Source organism: Enoplosus armatus, chromosome 7, assembly GCF_043641665.1.
Source record: "Enoplosus armatus isolate fEnoArm2 chromosome 7, fEnoArm2.hap1, whole genome shotgun sequence".
Classification (NCBI taxonomy): Eukaryota; Metazoa; Chordata; class Actinopteri; order Centrarchiformes; family Enoplosidae; genus Enoplosus; species Enoplosus armatus.
The window spans coordinates 20,250,932-20,264,856 of NC_092186.1; the positions used below are offsets into that span (position 1 = coordinate 20,250,932).

The following is a 13,925-nucleotide window of genomic DNA, read 5'->3' on the forward strand; positions in this document are numbered from 1 at the left end:
CAAATCTGTGCAAATGTCATCGTAACGAGGTTTGATACAGAATGTTTTCTTGTCACTTTTGCATGGCTCAGCTGGAATATTATTTGATGTCGACAATGAAGAGCTGATGTTCCAATGGCTCCGGTAACAAACATATCCAGGGGTACAGTTGCCATTTTCAATGTCATCTTTTCCTGAAATACACAAGTGATGCACAAATGTCTCTCCGTCTCACTTCTTAAATAAAAAAAAAAAATTAAGATGCAATTCAATGGTATGAATTCTTTTTACTCACTCATCTCAGTTGTCATAGTTTCATTTCCAGTGGCCTTACAGTGTGTTACTGTACCATCACTATCAATAATTGCCAGTTGATGCTCATATTTAGTACAGGGCTTCAGCTGTTCGATTTCATGTGATGAGGTTTCGTTGGAGTGCTGACCGTCGAATGTCATCTGAGTCTTTGGTTGGCCCGCCTCATTAACGTGTATGGTGTAGTTACCAGCGATAGAGTTTGTAGTAATGTTGATCTGGAAGCCAAACTTGATGGGCGTGACAGTGTAAGAACCTGCAGACAGAATCAACAGAATCATAAAATCTCTTAGTTAATATAAACCACCTGATGACAGTTTGTTCATGTAGATGTCGAACAGTGTTTGTAAAGATGAGTGTAAAGATGATTACATCTTGAAAAAATCATGCTGATACTCACACTGTGGAGCTGGAGGGGCTTGTGTGGTGGCTGGAGAACGCATTCGAATGAGATTAGAAAAAGAAACAACAAAATATTAATATATGATCATAGAACTTTTAAATTCTCTTCCAAAGCAGCTTGCAAATGAAGTGTCTGTCGTAACCCATGGTGCGTGGTGCATGGTGCTTGTAGGTGAGGTCTGGTTTTGAGGGGTGTTTGCAGTGGGTGAGGGTGAGGTGGTTGATGGAGTCAAAATACTTTACTGCCAATAGTCTTACCTGATATAATGCCTAACTACTATTTCAGGAGAATAGCATGCCAAATGCAACGCTAATGTATCCAAAAAGACTGTAAACTGAGGCTGAATACATTAGCAGACGTGGTAGTTGAATTGTGTGCCTGAGTTGGGGAGTTTGAGGTGAGGGTTGGCGTGGTGAGTGCAGGTTTGAGGGCAGTTTCTGAGGTGTCTGAAGACATGACAGTAGTTGCTGTCATGTTGCGTGGAGTTGAGGCGGTGACAGATAGGCTGGTTACTGAAATGGAATTTGTGTGTGGAGGTAAGCGGGTTGAAACATCTGCATTCCAAGAAAACAAAAATCAGGCCCAACACAATATCACAATGCTAGTTTCTACATCCTTAAAAGTTGCTTCATGTAACATTTTGACCACATTTATCCTGTTTCCTCTTGTTACAACTGTTGCAACTACTTGTCAATCCTTCCCTTCATTTAAGTCTACTACACATTTGTTTAAACAAGACAAAAGTACAAGGGGTGATAAAAAAACAAAAAAACAATAGTAGCACTGGGCAAGAACAAATTTATATTCAGGGCAGGAAAGGCAGCATTCAGCTGGATGTGTTCAGTAGGACTCTACAGCTAGAATAGCGGAAATGGAATCAGGTTGAGCATTACCTGTAGCCATGAGTTCAAATACTTCCTGTTTTTGGACGTAATGCTGTCTTCCTTTGGCAAAACACAAGCAAGGTTGCCTAAAGGTTGCCAACCTCAACAGGATTATGGCAACAGTGGTTTAAGTGTAACATTGCGCCAATAGCTGCCTCACTTAGCTTCTTCACAGAGTAAATTGGAGTCAATATACAAACTAATTATTGGCTAAAGAATAGAGAATACCTAAAGTATTATTAAACCAGGGTTGATGCAGGTTAACCTGATTTGACATTTAAAGACAAGTCTGACCTCAACTTTGATGACAAATTTCTATAGCTTTCTCACAGAAGCTGTAGGATAAACTCTCACAGGTTATTTCTATAAAGCCAAGATCAGTGGATGGTTCTTTTCAAATTTTGCAGACAATGTCATATTCAAACTGATTCTATTCCTATGACTGATGATTTTAGAGTACTCACTGTTAGGAAACATTAGGATTCTTGTTTCACTGACTGCATAATCAGTGACTATGATGGAAAAAAAGTTGCATCCATAACACGCAAAGCCCTTGAGAAAATGTTTGACTCACCTAAATCCTAACACTTGACACAGAAGTGCTGCTCTTCTCTAATTTCACCTCTTATGCTATAAATTCTCCAGACTCCATTTGTTTTGTTTCCCAAAATGAGATGAAATGCATCTACATTACAACATCATTACAACAGATCACAGATGGACAATGGATCATCTCTGCTTATGGCATAATGAATATAATATGCATAAACACTATGTATCCTCACTTCAGTATTTTCCAATGATGTGAGGGTCTAATTATAGACCCTTAACTCATGGTATAGATGCAGCAAGTTATTGTTAGTTTGCTTTAGCTCACCTTAAAAGCAAAGCACTTAAGAAAAGAAAGGGAAAACATCTGGGGTTCGACCTGCAATGGGCCTTTTTATTCCCCATGCACTAGATGAATGTGACACTTCTTCCTGGATTGGACTTGGAATGGAGATTAGTTGCATACTGTGTGAACAGAAGCGTTTCATACTGCTTTGGCAAAAGCAACATTTTCTGAAATGAGCACAAACTAGAATGCAATTTACATGTTTGTACCTAAATAATTGTGTGTAGGTCAGGACAACTATAGCCCAATATTCCCCCACCAAAGGATTGTGGGTTAACCACGTGTTAGTGAATGCTGCAACACATGGACGTCATTTTCACCTGTTTATCATGTAGCTAACTGCTAGGTTTCCACATGTAGTTTATTTTAGAATTGTTTCTTCGTATAGGTAGGTCAAAAAATGGAGGCCAATGTCATCTAAAAATAAGAGTGAGAAAATATATTCATATAATATATTTATTTTTCCATTTGAAGAGCATACTCATGCTCATGACATTTTGCTGGCTTTGGTGCTGCAGTGGCCATAAAGGGATGACACAGTATAAAGAGAGTGTGAGGTGGTGTGAGGCTGAGGTGAAGGTATTGCACTAGGTGTAGCACAGCCAGTAGCATAATTAGAAATGAAAAATGTAATATTAGATAACTTATGTATTATTGTGTAAATCATTTGGTCATAAAGGACTACAGTATACTGCATACAATAGGCAGAAAAAGAAACACACAAAAGCCATCGAACAGTGAATTTATTCAAGCGTTCTTCATGTAAGTTTTGTAAGTGTCAACTTCCATCTGACCGATAAAACTCTTCTTACAGGGCCAAAGCGTTGTCAGGCCAAAAAGAGGAAAAAGCAACTGTTTTCATCTGAGGTTCTGTACAACCTGGTTGCTATGACAATGCAGCAAAGAGCCACACTTGTTATTTCAGAAGGCAAACCGCTTTGCACTGAAACCCAGAGCCTCCCCATCCTTGCAAAATTAGTTTCAATTTGGACAGATCGCTGGATCATACTGAAGCACAAATGGTAGATTATTTTTACTCACTCATTTCAGTTGTCTTAGTTCATTTTCAGAGCTTTTTCAGGGTATATCTTTGCCAACACTACAGGGCAACCAATATGCTTACATATGAATCAATATAGCTGTCTACACAGCTAATTTACTTCACTTGTACTTTACAAATGTAGCTACAAGCCAAATTGTATTTGTACGCTTTATAAGTATATTGTCATGCAACTTCTATAAGTAACTACATTGGTTTTTTTTTATTTAGCTGTGAGTGCTGCATAAATTCCTTTAATGCAGTGGTTCCCAACCTTTTACTTTAAGGACCCCTATTTTACCATTGTACTGACAACCCCCCATAAAAAGTGGAAAAAGTAGCCTACTTCTTTTTGAAATATCTTTGTATGTATTTTGTTATATTCATTACATAAGAAAACAGATTTACACAATTAAATGTGCAATTAATCTAAATAGTGAACGTAATGCCTGAAAGAAGTTTGTGTAAAACTAGCAATTTGTATTCAATTCACTTCAATTCAATTTTATTAATATAGCGCCAGTAGACCGTATTATTACAGAGACACAACAGTTCCCACCAGCAAGCACTTTGGTAACAGTGGCAAGGAAAAACGTCCTTTTAAGAGGCAGAAACCTCGAGCAGAACCAGACTCTAGGTGGGTCCGCTTTGACCAGTTGGGTTGGAGAGAGAGAGAGAGAGAGAGACAGACAGACAGACAGGCAGACAGGCAGAGATGTATAGCAGCACCAGCAGTAGCCATAGCAGCTCTAATTATAATAATAATGGCAATATGACTGATAATAGTAGTTATATAGTTTATAAAATTCATTTCAATTACAATTTTTCCTTAAAATCGAGAGGGGCTTGACGGCCCCTCCCGCGGAGCTTTGGCAACCCCTGATGAGGTTCGGGACCCCCAGGTTGGGAACCACTGCTCTAGTGCACAGCAGAACTGAGACCGAACACGTCCAGGTGACGCTGATGGAAGCTGCTGCCGATGTGCTGCTTTTGCTATGCGGCAAGTGCAGACGTGATGTAACACCAAAAGACACCATTTATTTGTCAAGGGTGCTTTTGGTGAGGCTTAGTGAGGGTCGTAGAAGCATCTCAGGAAATGTCAGTGAAATCAGGTTTGATGCTGTGGAAGAGTTGTTCACTCAGTACATCAGTGTGATATGTTTCTACTCTGACCACAGTCTTTGTCCTACAGATTGCACATATTCTCGTAGTACAAATAAGATTTGGAGTAAGACCAACAAACCCTCTTGGTAATAGTACCTTGTGTTCAGTCATCAACTGAAGTACTGTTTCTTCTCACAGTACTAAGAAATATTAACTGTGGTCTGTGGTGAAACTTGTCTCACTACTGCTGACATGACTATGTTGAACACCAACACCAACGTTTACCAGCTGCACAACACGCGAGTACAAATGAACTCCTGCTCCAGTCCAGTCAAAGTAATCTGAGAAATGATTTAGGTAGTGATGTTCCTATGGACATAAGGCTGATGCCCACATGTTGACTCAGAGAACTCTCTTAAGAGAGATTTTCTTCCTCACCCATTTAATTCATCATCAGAGTTTTATCTCCATCATAGTCACGGGGTGTTTCTTCGGCACTGCTATCACTAAATGCCACATTATGCTCATAGGCAGCACATGACTTCAGGAGTGTGATTTCAAGTGAAGAGGGTTGTGCAGGATGCTGAAAGATGTGATGTTTCCCAGCCTCAGGTCGACCTTCGTTAATGGTCACGCCGTATTTACCATCGATAGAGCTTTACTTTACAGATAAGGTGCTACATGTTTTTCAAGATTAAGGTCATACTTCCTATAAATCCTGTGCTTTCTGTTACCAAGAAATTGCTGCTTTTCTCTAACCTTTTTCTTCATTCATGTAAAATGTGTTTGTTTTGAGGAGCAGAAAATATGCATTCAAAGGAGGTGGGACATGACAAGAAATAATTTCTTAAATCATACTTTTATTTCATTTTGGCATCTTATTTTTATTTTGCTCCCCCTTATTTATTTTAATTTATCTGTATTTTATATTATTAGTAGTTAAAATAGGAAGACTTTACAATATACTGATGTTATGTATGTTAAAGGTGAAGTCCAAATACATTACCTTTAAAGTCCTTATAGTGTTCTAAATGATATATACATATTCCTCAGTATGATATTTTATATTTTTCCTGTCAGCATAAAGCTTGGTGCTGATACAAAAGCTGATTCTTATGTGTTTAAAATCAGTTGTTGCCTGATTTATTTAGATTCTCTAAAATCCTCTTTTTTAATAATGCAGAGTAGGCCACTAACAGTTATTAATGATTCGTGTGTACTGTGTATTATTTCTTAATATATATATATAAATATTGTAAATCAGTCAATTTAAAGTTGCAGAAAAGATCTGTTTTTAATTCGACAGCAATATCTTACTCGTTGTTTCACTGATTTCACTGATGGTGGTCTGCTCAGGTAGAAGTGATTACAACTTCAAGCAATCACTCGCTTCCCAACCATATGCTCCAATATATCAAGTTTATATCATAAAATGTCACATTAAAAAGTTAAAGTTTTTTATTTTAATCGTATAGACTTCAGGATGTCAGATACAATGACATAACTTCCCGAAACACCTTTTCCTTTCCAGTCCCTTTATTTATTTAGAATATGTTGAAGTTGGTTACTTACAGTTGACTAAACCGATGAGTCCAGCACAGAGCAGCAGGACCGTGGGACCACAGAGACCTGCCATATCCAGGAGTTTGGCTGCGTGCAGGTGCGTACATACAGGATAATCGAATATGCAGATATTCACGCACCCAAAAGGATTAAATGCTAAGAAAGAAATGTTGTATAATTTAACCTTTCAACACAGCTGCCTGACTCGCATCTCACACTTTAAATCTCAAGTTTTCAGTCAAGTGAGTCAGGGTGATGTCTCACCCCAGCATCATTTCTGCTACACCACAGCAAACAGGAAATCCTTTTATCTAAACATCACATATGTTTGTCTCGGTATTTCGGGGGGTGGGGGGGGGCATGCAGCAAACGGCCCAGGCTGCTGCGGGTAAAGGCGGCCCATATATTTCTTTCTTTTGATCTTTCTATAATTCACTCTGTTAATACGTATATGCTATTGTATTTGGATTCCGTTTTCAGCAGTAGGGTTTGCTATATGAGGCTTTTAGACACTTGCTCAGTGTGCTGCTTGTTTCAGGGTTTAATCCCAAATTAACAGACTCACTATAGAGGAGAGTAACAGTAGATCTTTAGTGATCTTTACACACTTTGAGGCCTTCAGGACTTGTGCCTCATGCCCGACTTTTGTTCTAAAGCCAGTTTGCTGGGAGATTGAACAGCTCCAAATTGTTCAAGGTCAGTAGTAAATATACATACATGGTGTAACTTACACCATATCCAGGCTGCAAAGAACAAACACTCGGTAACAATGTGGTAACAAACATGATTTCCATTTTAATACAGCGTGCTCTCTTCATGAAATTGTGGTGTCAGTTGCTCTAAGAAATGAGAGTTTAAAGTAGCGGGAGCCGGAGGCTGAGGTGACGGTGTGGCATGAGGCACAGCACAGCTGGTGGCATAAGTAAGATAAAATGTTATATATGGTACATTTATTTACTGCGACGCACCTGTCATATGAATAATAACCTCGAATGAAAACTGACAAACATTGCAGATTTTATTAAGTCATGAATGAGTGTGTAAGACACATATTATTGAGGTTATAGTTAAAGGTGGCATTGCACTGGACTAGATTACATTGAGAGGTGTTTTTAATTTTTTGTCCCTCTTGATAGCAGACATGAGGGGGACAGAATAATAGAAACATGTCTCAATATAATGCCACCACCATTAACTAACACCCCAATACCAAAATTGAATTAACTCCTCTATGACAGTGTAAAAAAACATTCAGAACATTGTAGGTGTCAGTAGACTTTAACTGTTGTATTGTAAGAAAGGGGCCACTGAGTGTGTGTTCTAAAGCTATTTCATGAAGGTTTTAAGTATAAAGCTGTTCAACTTTGCTGTGTAAAGTCACATCATCTGATCCACTGATAAATCCAGCTACTATAAAATGCACGTAATGATAGGATGGATAGGATAAAAATGAAAATGATAATCAGTCTGTGGAGGTGAAGGTATTAGAAAATAACTCAATAAAAACCATAAATGTAACATGTGACAGACACTTGTACAGCCTCTTACAAGAATACCAAATGCATGTATTTTATTAACTACCATTCCTCAGCAGTTTTCATTTTATTTGAAATAATAAATATTTTAACTTACAGTTGGCCAAACCAATGATCCCGGCCCAGAGCAGCAGGATTTTAAGACTATATCCAGCTGTTAGGGTAGATAGAAGATGCAGCTTTGCCACAAATAATGGGAAGTCTGCTCTTTCTAAATCTCACTTCTTTTTTAAGTGTGAAACCCCCCTAAATGAAGGTGACCATGGCATTTGAAAACATCACTGCCTGTTCCTTATGGATGAGCTCCAAAGTGACACTTTGAGACGCATGCTCAGTGTACTGCTGGTTCGAAACTAAGATGAGACAGAGCTACAGGTTTGGTGACCTTTAAACACGCTTTGAGGCCTCCAGGATAGCATGCTTGTTCTGAGATCAGTTTAGAGATATTTTACTGCTCTCCTTCTTTCGCTGACTCCTTCCTGTTTTTAGGCTTACAGGTCAAGATTATTATAGCCTGGCCATGTACTCAAAAACACACAAGGAACTACCTTCTATAAATGCACAAGAAAAATGTTGTCTCTTCTCTCCCAAACTTCTTTTCTCCTTTTTTCCTCCCCAGTCTAAAGGAAGAAAACATTCTGCCATGTGCTCCAGGAGTGAATGTCTTCATTTGTGCTGTTCCATTAATTTCTGCTTTGCTGTTAGTGTGTTTGAGGTCATTAGCTGAGTGTTAATGGTCTCCTTCCTCCTTGCTTCCCTTGAGTGCCCCCCTCCCGCTGCACCCTTACTCCATTCTGTAGGTTCCCTCCACTCCACCCACTAAACTAACCCATCCCTCTGGGTCCTCCAAATCCCTCTTGGCCAGGGAGCAGTGGGGGTGGGCACTGGCTCTCTCCCTGTAATGAACTCCACAGGGACTGCTGTTCAGTTTCATCACAGCAAAAATTGCTCCCATGGAGCCCTGAACACAGTGAAAACAAACAAAAGTAAATATCTGGAATTAATAGACAAGTTGTTTGGCTATAGCCCCGCCCTCATGGACTCCTCTGCTTCAGAGTATAGAGATATTTATATATTGCAAGAAACTGGCTCTGCATTTTGGGTTTAATGATTAAAAAAAAAAACACTTTTTGAAAAAGTTGGGGAGCATGCTGTTTTTGTCCTGTTGTTTGCCATACATCCATGCATCCCTAAGTCCATCTTGTGGTGAAAGGTCTTCACTGCAGTTTGCTTTTACTGGTGAATCCTTTTAAAATATATAAATATGCTCTGTAGCAGACAGGAGCTTTGTTAATTATATACTTAACATACTACATTTCTTGGCCAGTAGTGTTCGTGCCTGTAGTTTTTCATTGGAGGTGGAAATTGATATAACGTAACTGAATATAGCCTGTCAATGACATTATTTCATGTGCCATTGCATACTTTATACAAAGATACAATATAAATATTCAGAGTGCCAACCTTTAGTTTGTGTTTTTTCAATGCAAAAATTTAAGTATGAAAATAAGCACATGGGGAAATGCATCTTCAAGGATTTGTATAAATAATTTAGTTAACCAACTAATCGTCTCCCAAGTTCACACGTGAAACATAATTTTGCTGCAGAAAGAGTCTGCCTCTCTTTGTGAGTTTAACTTGAGAACAAGAGTACAGAGAAAGAGGAAGGCACTCGTTCTTTAAATAGGGTTTGAGTTGACATGATTTTAAGGTACTTTATAAGCATGGTGTATGTGTGTGTGTTTATGTGTAGATTAAAGAAAGCGCATGGAAGAAACAGCAGAATAATCTCTCAGCTCATCATTTGTCCCAGGTGATCTCTGAGTGTTCTGAGGCAGAAAAATGGGGCCGTTCCAGAGGACATTGACTTGAATTTTTTTTTTCCCCCTGTTTGTTTGTTTTGTTTTTAGAAGCCTGGAATATCAATATTTTTTGCACATTTGAAATAGCTTGTGGCGCATGCTTGGCAATGGCAGCCTGAGCTTCAAACATATTAGTTTGCTGGGAGAGAAGAATCACCAGGGACAGTCTCCAAACACAAGCGGGAACAGCAGCACAGTCCTGTAAGCTGCTATTGTTTGAACTTGAGTAACTTTAAACAGGTTAAACTCATATTTAGAATGAAACAGTTGTCTTGTAGGCCTGCTCGGTTTTCAGGTTAGAATATTTGTCAGCAGCTGCTCTCCGGGGAAAATGTTCTGAGGTTCAGGTAAAGAAACACGGTCCCTGCAGTCATTTATCAGCTGGAAGCTACACCCAGCAGGCCGCAACTGGCGTCAGTCATCAGCACTGTTCCTGACACACTAACATATGTGAAGGCAGGCACACACACACACAATAAACACCACACATAATAAGCATGTGTACGCTGGTGTAATGACTGACTCTTGCTCTGCATGTCCTTAATCTGCAACCACCAGGCCAGCACAGAGGGGGCACAGTAAAATACAAGCAGCCTGCAGTGAGCTGAGCCAAAATAAAAAGCCAAGTGGCTCACTAAACCCGTCAGGGGCTCTTAAAAGGCACGCACCACTTCTCCCTCGTCCCTCCAGCAGCCCTACAGGAGGTTTATAAAATGCCGCCCCGCAAAACTAAACTGGGAAGCATCGGTCCAGCCTTCCGGAACGGGCGTTTTCACAAACTGTAAACTATTGGAAACAAATGCCGTCTTAAACGTGTTCAAAAGAAACCTGATCCTCAGAGACACTTTACAGGTGGCCGGGGTGTGTCAGATGTAGACAGCCCTCCCCATCACACACACACACACACACGCCACTGTTTTTGCCTCCTATGTGGGACTTTAGTCATCTCCTCCCCTCTGTGTGGACCAGACCACTGCCTGTAAATAGAGAAAGATGCCAGGTCTGGTGTGTGTGTGTGTGTGTGTGTCCTGGTATTTATCACGTTATGGGGACATCGATCTGTTTACACAGTCACGTCCAGGGGACCTCTAACAGTATGGGGACAAAAAATCAGGTCCCCAGAAGGCAAACCCTTTTAAATGAATGCAAGAGTCATTATAAAGGTGCCTGTGAAGTTTTTAGCTTTGGCCCATTAGACATGTTCACCAGTCAGTGTGTGTGTGTGAAGGGTGCTCAGTTGCGCCCCCAACAGTATCCAGCTGGTAGTGCACTCACTGCTTCACACACACACACCTTCCAAATATGGTTCGGACCGCCCACTTCCTGGTCCCCATTAAGAAGGTTTTCAGGAATAATATAGTAATGTATAATAATATAAAATATAATGTAAAGTCAATGTATAATATAGTATAATATGGTACATTATAATAATAATTACTAATATAATGTAACATAGTATAATATATAGTATAGTACAGCAATATGACAGTATATAGTATAAAATAGTATATATATACTGTATATATATACACACATACACTCAGTGTCCAGTTTATTGGGTACACCTAGCTAAAGTAATGCAGTCTAATGCAACAGGCCTCCAATAAATCCCCCTTCATGAAGGTTGTAATGTTCAGTTTGTGTTGTTTTAGAGATGCGTAGATTCAACTGTATAATCATTTTGGAGGATGAGGTATGTGGTGCTGTTGAACTGTACTGCATTATACAGAGAGGTGTTTCTGTTATTTAGCCTACCCTGATTGAAATGAATGAGGTGGACAAAATAATAGAAACACCCGGACAGTATAACACAGTACAGTTCAACAGCACCACATAGTACATCCTCCAAAATGACCACACAGTAGAATCTACACCTCTTTAAAACATTTTAAACAAAAACTGAACATTATAACCTCCATGAAGGTAGGATATATTGTAGGGCTGTTGTATTAGACTGCATTAGTTTAGCTAGGTTTACCTAATGGTCTGGCAACTGAGTGTACATATATACAGTATATACTGTATATATATAACATAATATATAATATATAGTATAGTACAGCAATATAACATAGAATAATAGAATATCAAATATAATATGGGAGTATGGTTATAGTATATTATATATATCAAAATATATCAACAAATATAACGAATCAGACCAATGAGTGGCGTGAGTGTCTCAAGTGTACCAAACACTGTGGAGAAATGGGTCTGTGTGTTACAGTCTGTGGTCTCCACTGCTGTTATACAGTCTGATGGCAGCAGGTACAAATGAGTGCCTGAATTGCTCCGTTTTGCTCCTGGGTGGGTGGCTGAATGAGCTGCCCATCTGCCTCAGCTCGTCGTACAGGGGGTGAGGGGGGGTTTCCAGGATGGCTTTGATCTAGTCCTTCATCCTCCTCCCCACCACTGACTCCAGACTGTCCAGTCCCAGCCCGACCACAGAACTGGCTTTCTTTACCAGTTTGTTCAGTCTCTGGCCTCACCAGCCTTGCTGCCACCTCCCAGCACACCACAGCAAAGAACAGAGCACAGGGTACTACAGACTGGTAGAAGGTTTTCAGGATCCTGTTGCACACACTGAAGGATCAGAGTCTCCTCAGGAAGACCAGTCTGCTCTGTCCCTTCCTGAATAGGGCATCAGTGTTATGAGCAGTTCAGTTTTTTATTGATTTGGACCCCAAGGTACCTGTATGAGTCCACCCTCTCCACTTCCTGTCCCTGGTTGAACAGGGACAGGGGCCCTCGTGTTCCTCTGGTAGTCCACCACCAGCTCTTTGGTCTTGCTGATATTGAGCTTCAGGTTAGTGATGTGTCGGTTCAAAGAGATGGCTCTTTTAAGTTAATGATGGGAGCCGGCTCCCATCTGCGACCGAGCCGTTTTATTTAGTTTTTTTGTTTGTAAAGTAATACAAGGCAGAATGATACGACGATCTCCACGTCACGGGTGCTCCATGCAGTCAGTGACTGAATGTCACGTGCAGGGCAGATAATAACAGAGAGGAGAAACCGGATCAGCCCCTCTAAGCTGAGGCACTTGGTCTTCCTCAATGCCAATCTGCCCTGAAAAAAATGATAAAAAGTTAGTTAGATAGTTGATGGTGGTTAGTTCATAGAGACACCTAAAACTGTTGGATGCTGCTGCTTTGCAATTTATTTATTTATGATTATTTTTACTTCCCTTTACTTTTTCAGTACTTTACTTTTATATTATACATATATATATATATATATATATATATATATATATAGTATATTGTACTTGTTATTTTTAGGTTTTCTTTTGTTAATACTAAAATAAAGCTCTGCTGTTTTGTTAGGGGTGTGTGTCAATAGCTTTCCTTTATTTTAAATTTCTATGCTTAAGTTTTTATAGGTGTTTCTATCTGCTTTGTGTAGCAGAGTGGTTCTACAAGCAAGTCAGTGCATTCATTGGGTGGTTTCAGAGTTACAAGGGTCTGTAAATGCAATGAAAACAATTGGCTACAGCAATTTATTGATATTAGAAAATTTAATTTTTTACTTTTGAATACTTCAGTACAAAGGATGTATTGAATAATTTAAGTGATATATGTGTACACATACAAATCATAAGTCAAAACAGCGCTAAATTTGGCTGGATTATAATAGGTATAAGACTTATACTTTAAGTGGTAAAACGAAGAGCCGTTTGGGGGCCGAAAGAGCCGACTCTCCTTGGTGAGCTGAGCCAAATTATCCGGCTCATTAAAAAGAACCGGAATTCCCATCACTACTTCAGGTGACTGTTGTTGCACCAATGCAAACAACTCTAATTGATTACTCTTGGAAGGGATGTGGTACAATCGATCATGTTAATGATAGCCTTGTTTTCTTATTTTACTTTATTTTATTTTTCACTATGTTGACTTTAGGATCAAGATTTGTAGTGAAGGCAACCCAGGTTTATAGAGCACGTTTTAAAAAACAAAAGGTTTTGTTCAAAGTATTTTACAGAGAAAAATACAATTTAATAAAATAAAATAAAAATGGTAAAACTGTAACAGACAGAATTCTAAAATTACTAGGTCTAATAATTGTCAGCCGTTGTCAAATAGTTCTGTATCCTGATACAAATTTTACACTGAAATAAGCAAAGCTATGTGTGTAACTGTGGCTTCCGCTGGCAGGCTTTTATTGTGAAATCGCGCAGGAAGTAGGCTGTATGTTCAACCTCAGCTTGATAAATAGTTAAATGCCGTTCCTTCGTCCAAGTGCAGGTGGTTGTTGGAAATCAAACACGTGGATGGAAATCAAAAACAGTGCAGAAATCAGCGGAGTGAGTGGTGTGCTTGGTAAGTGCTCAGTGTTTTCAGATTCAGTTTCAG

General features: G+C 39.3%; 1 long non-coding RNA gene across 1 annotated transcript; it reads right to left on the reverse strand.

Moving 5' to 3' along the window:
- Nucleotides 1-72: 72 nt before the first annotated feature.
- LOC139288326 (uncharacterized) lies at nucleotides 73-724 on the reverse strand. The gene is made up of 3 exons (XR_011597434.1): nucleotides 692-724; nucleotides 275-547; nucleotides 73-173 (listed from the first exon to the last, which is right to left on the reverse strand). It is a non-coding gene; the product is annotated as an uncharacterized lncRNA (long non-coding RNA).
- Between the last annotated feature and the right edge of the window lie 13,201 nt (nucleotides 725-13,925).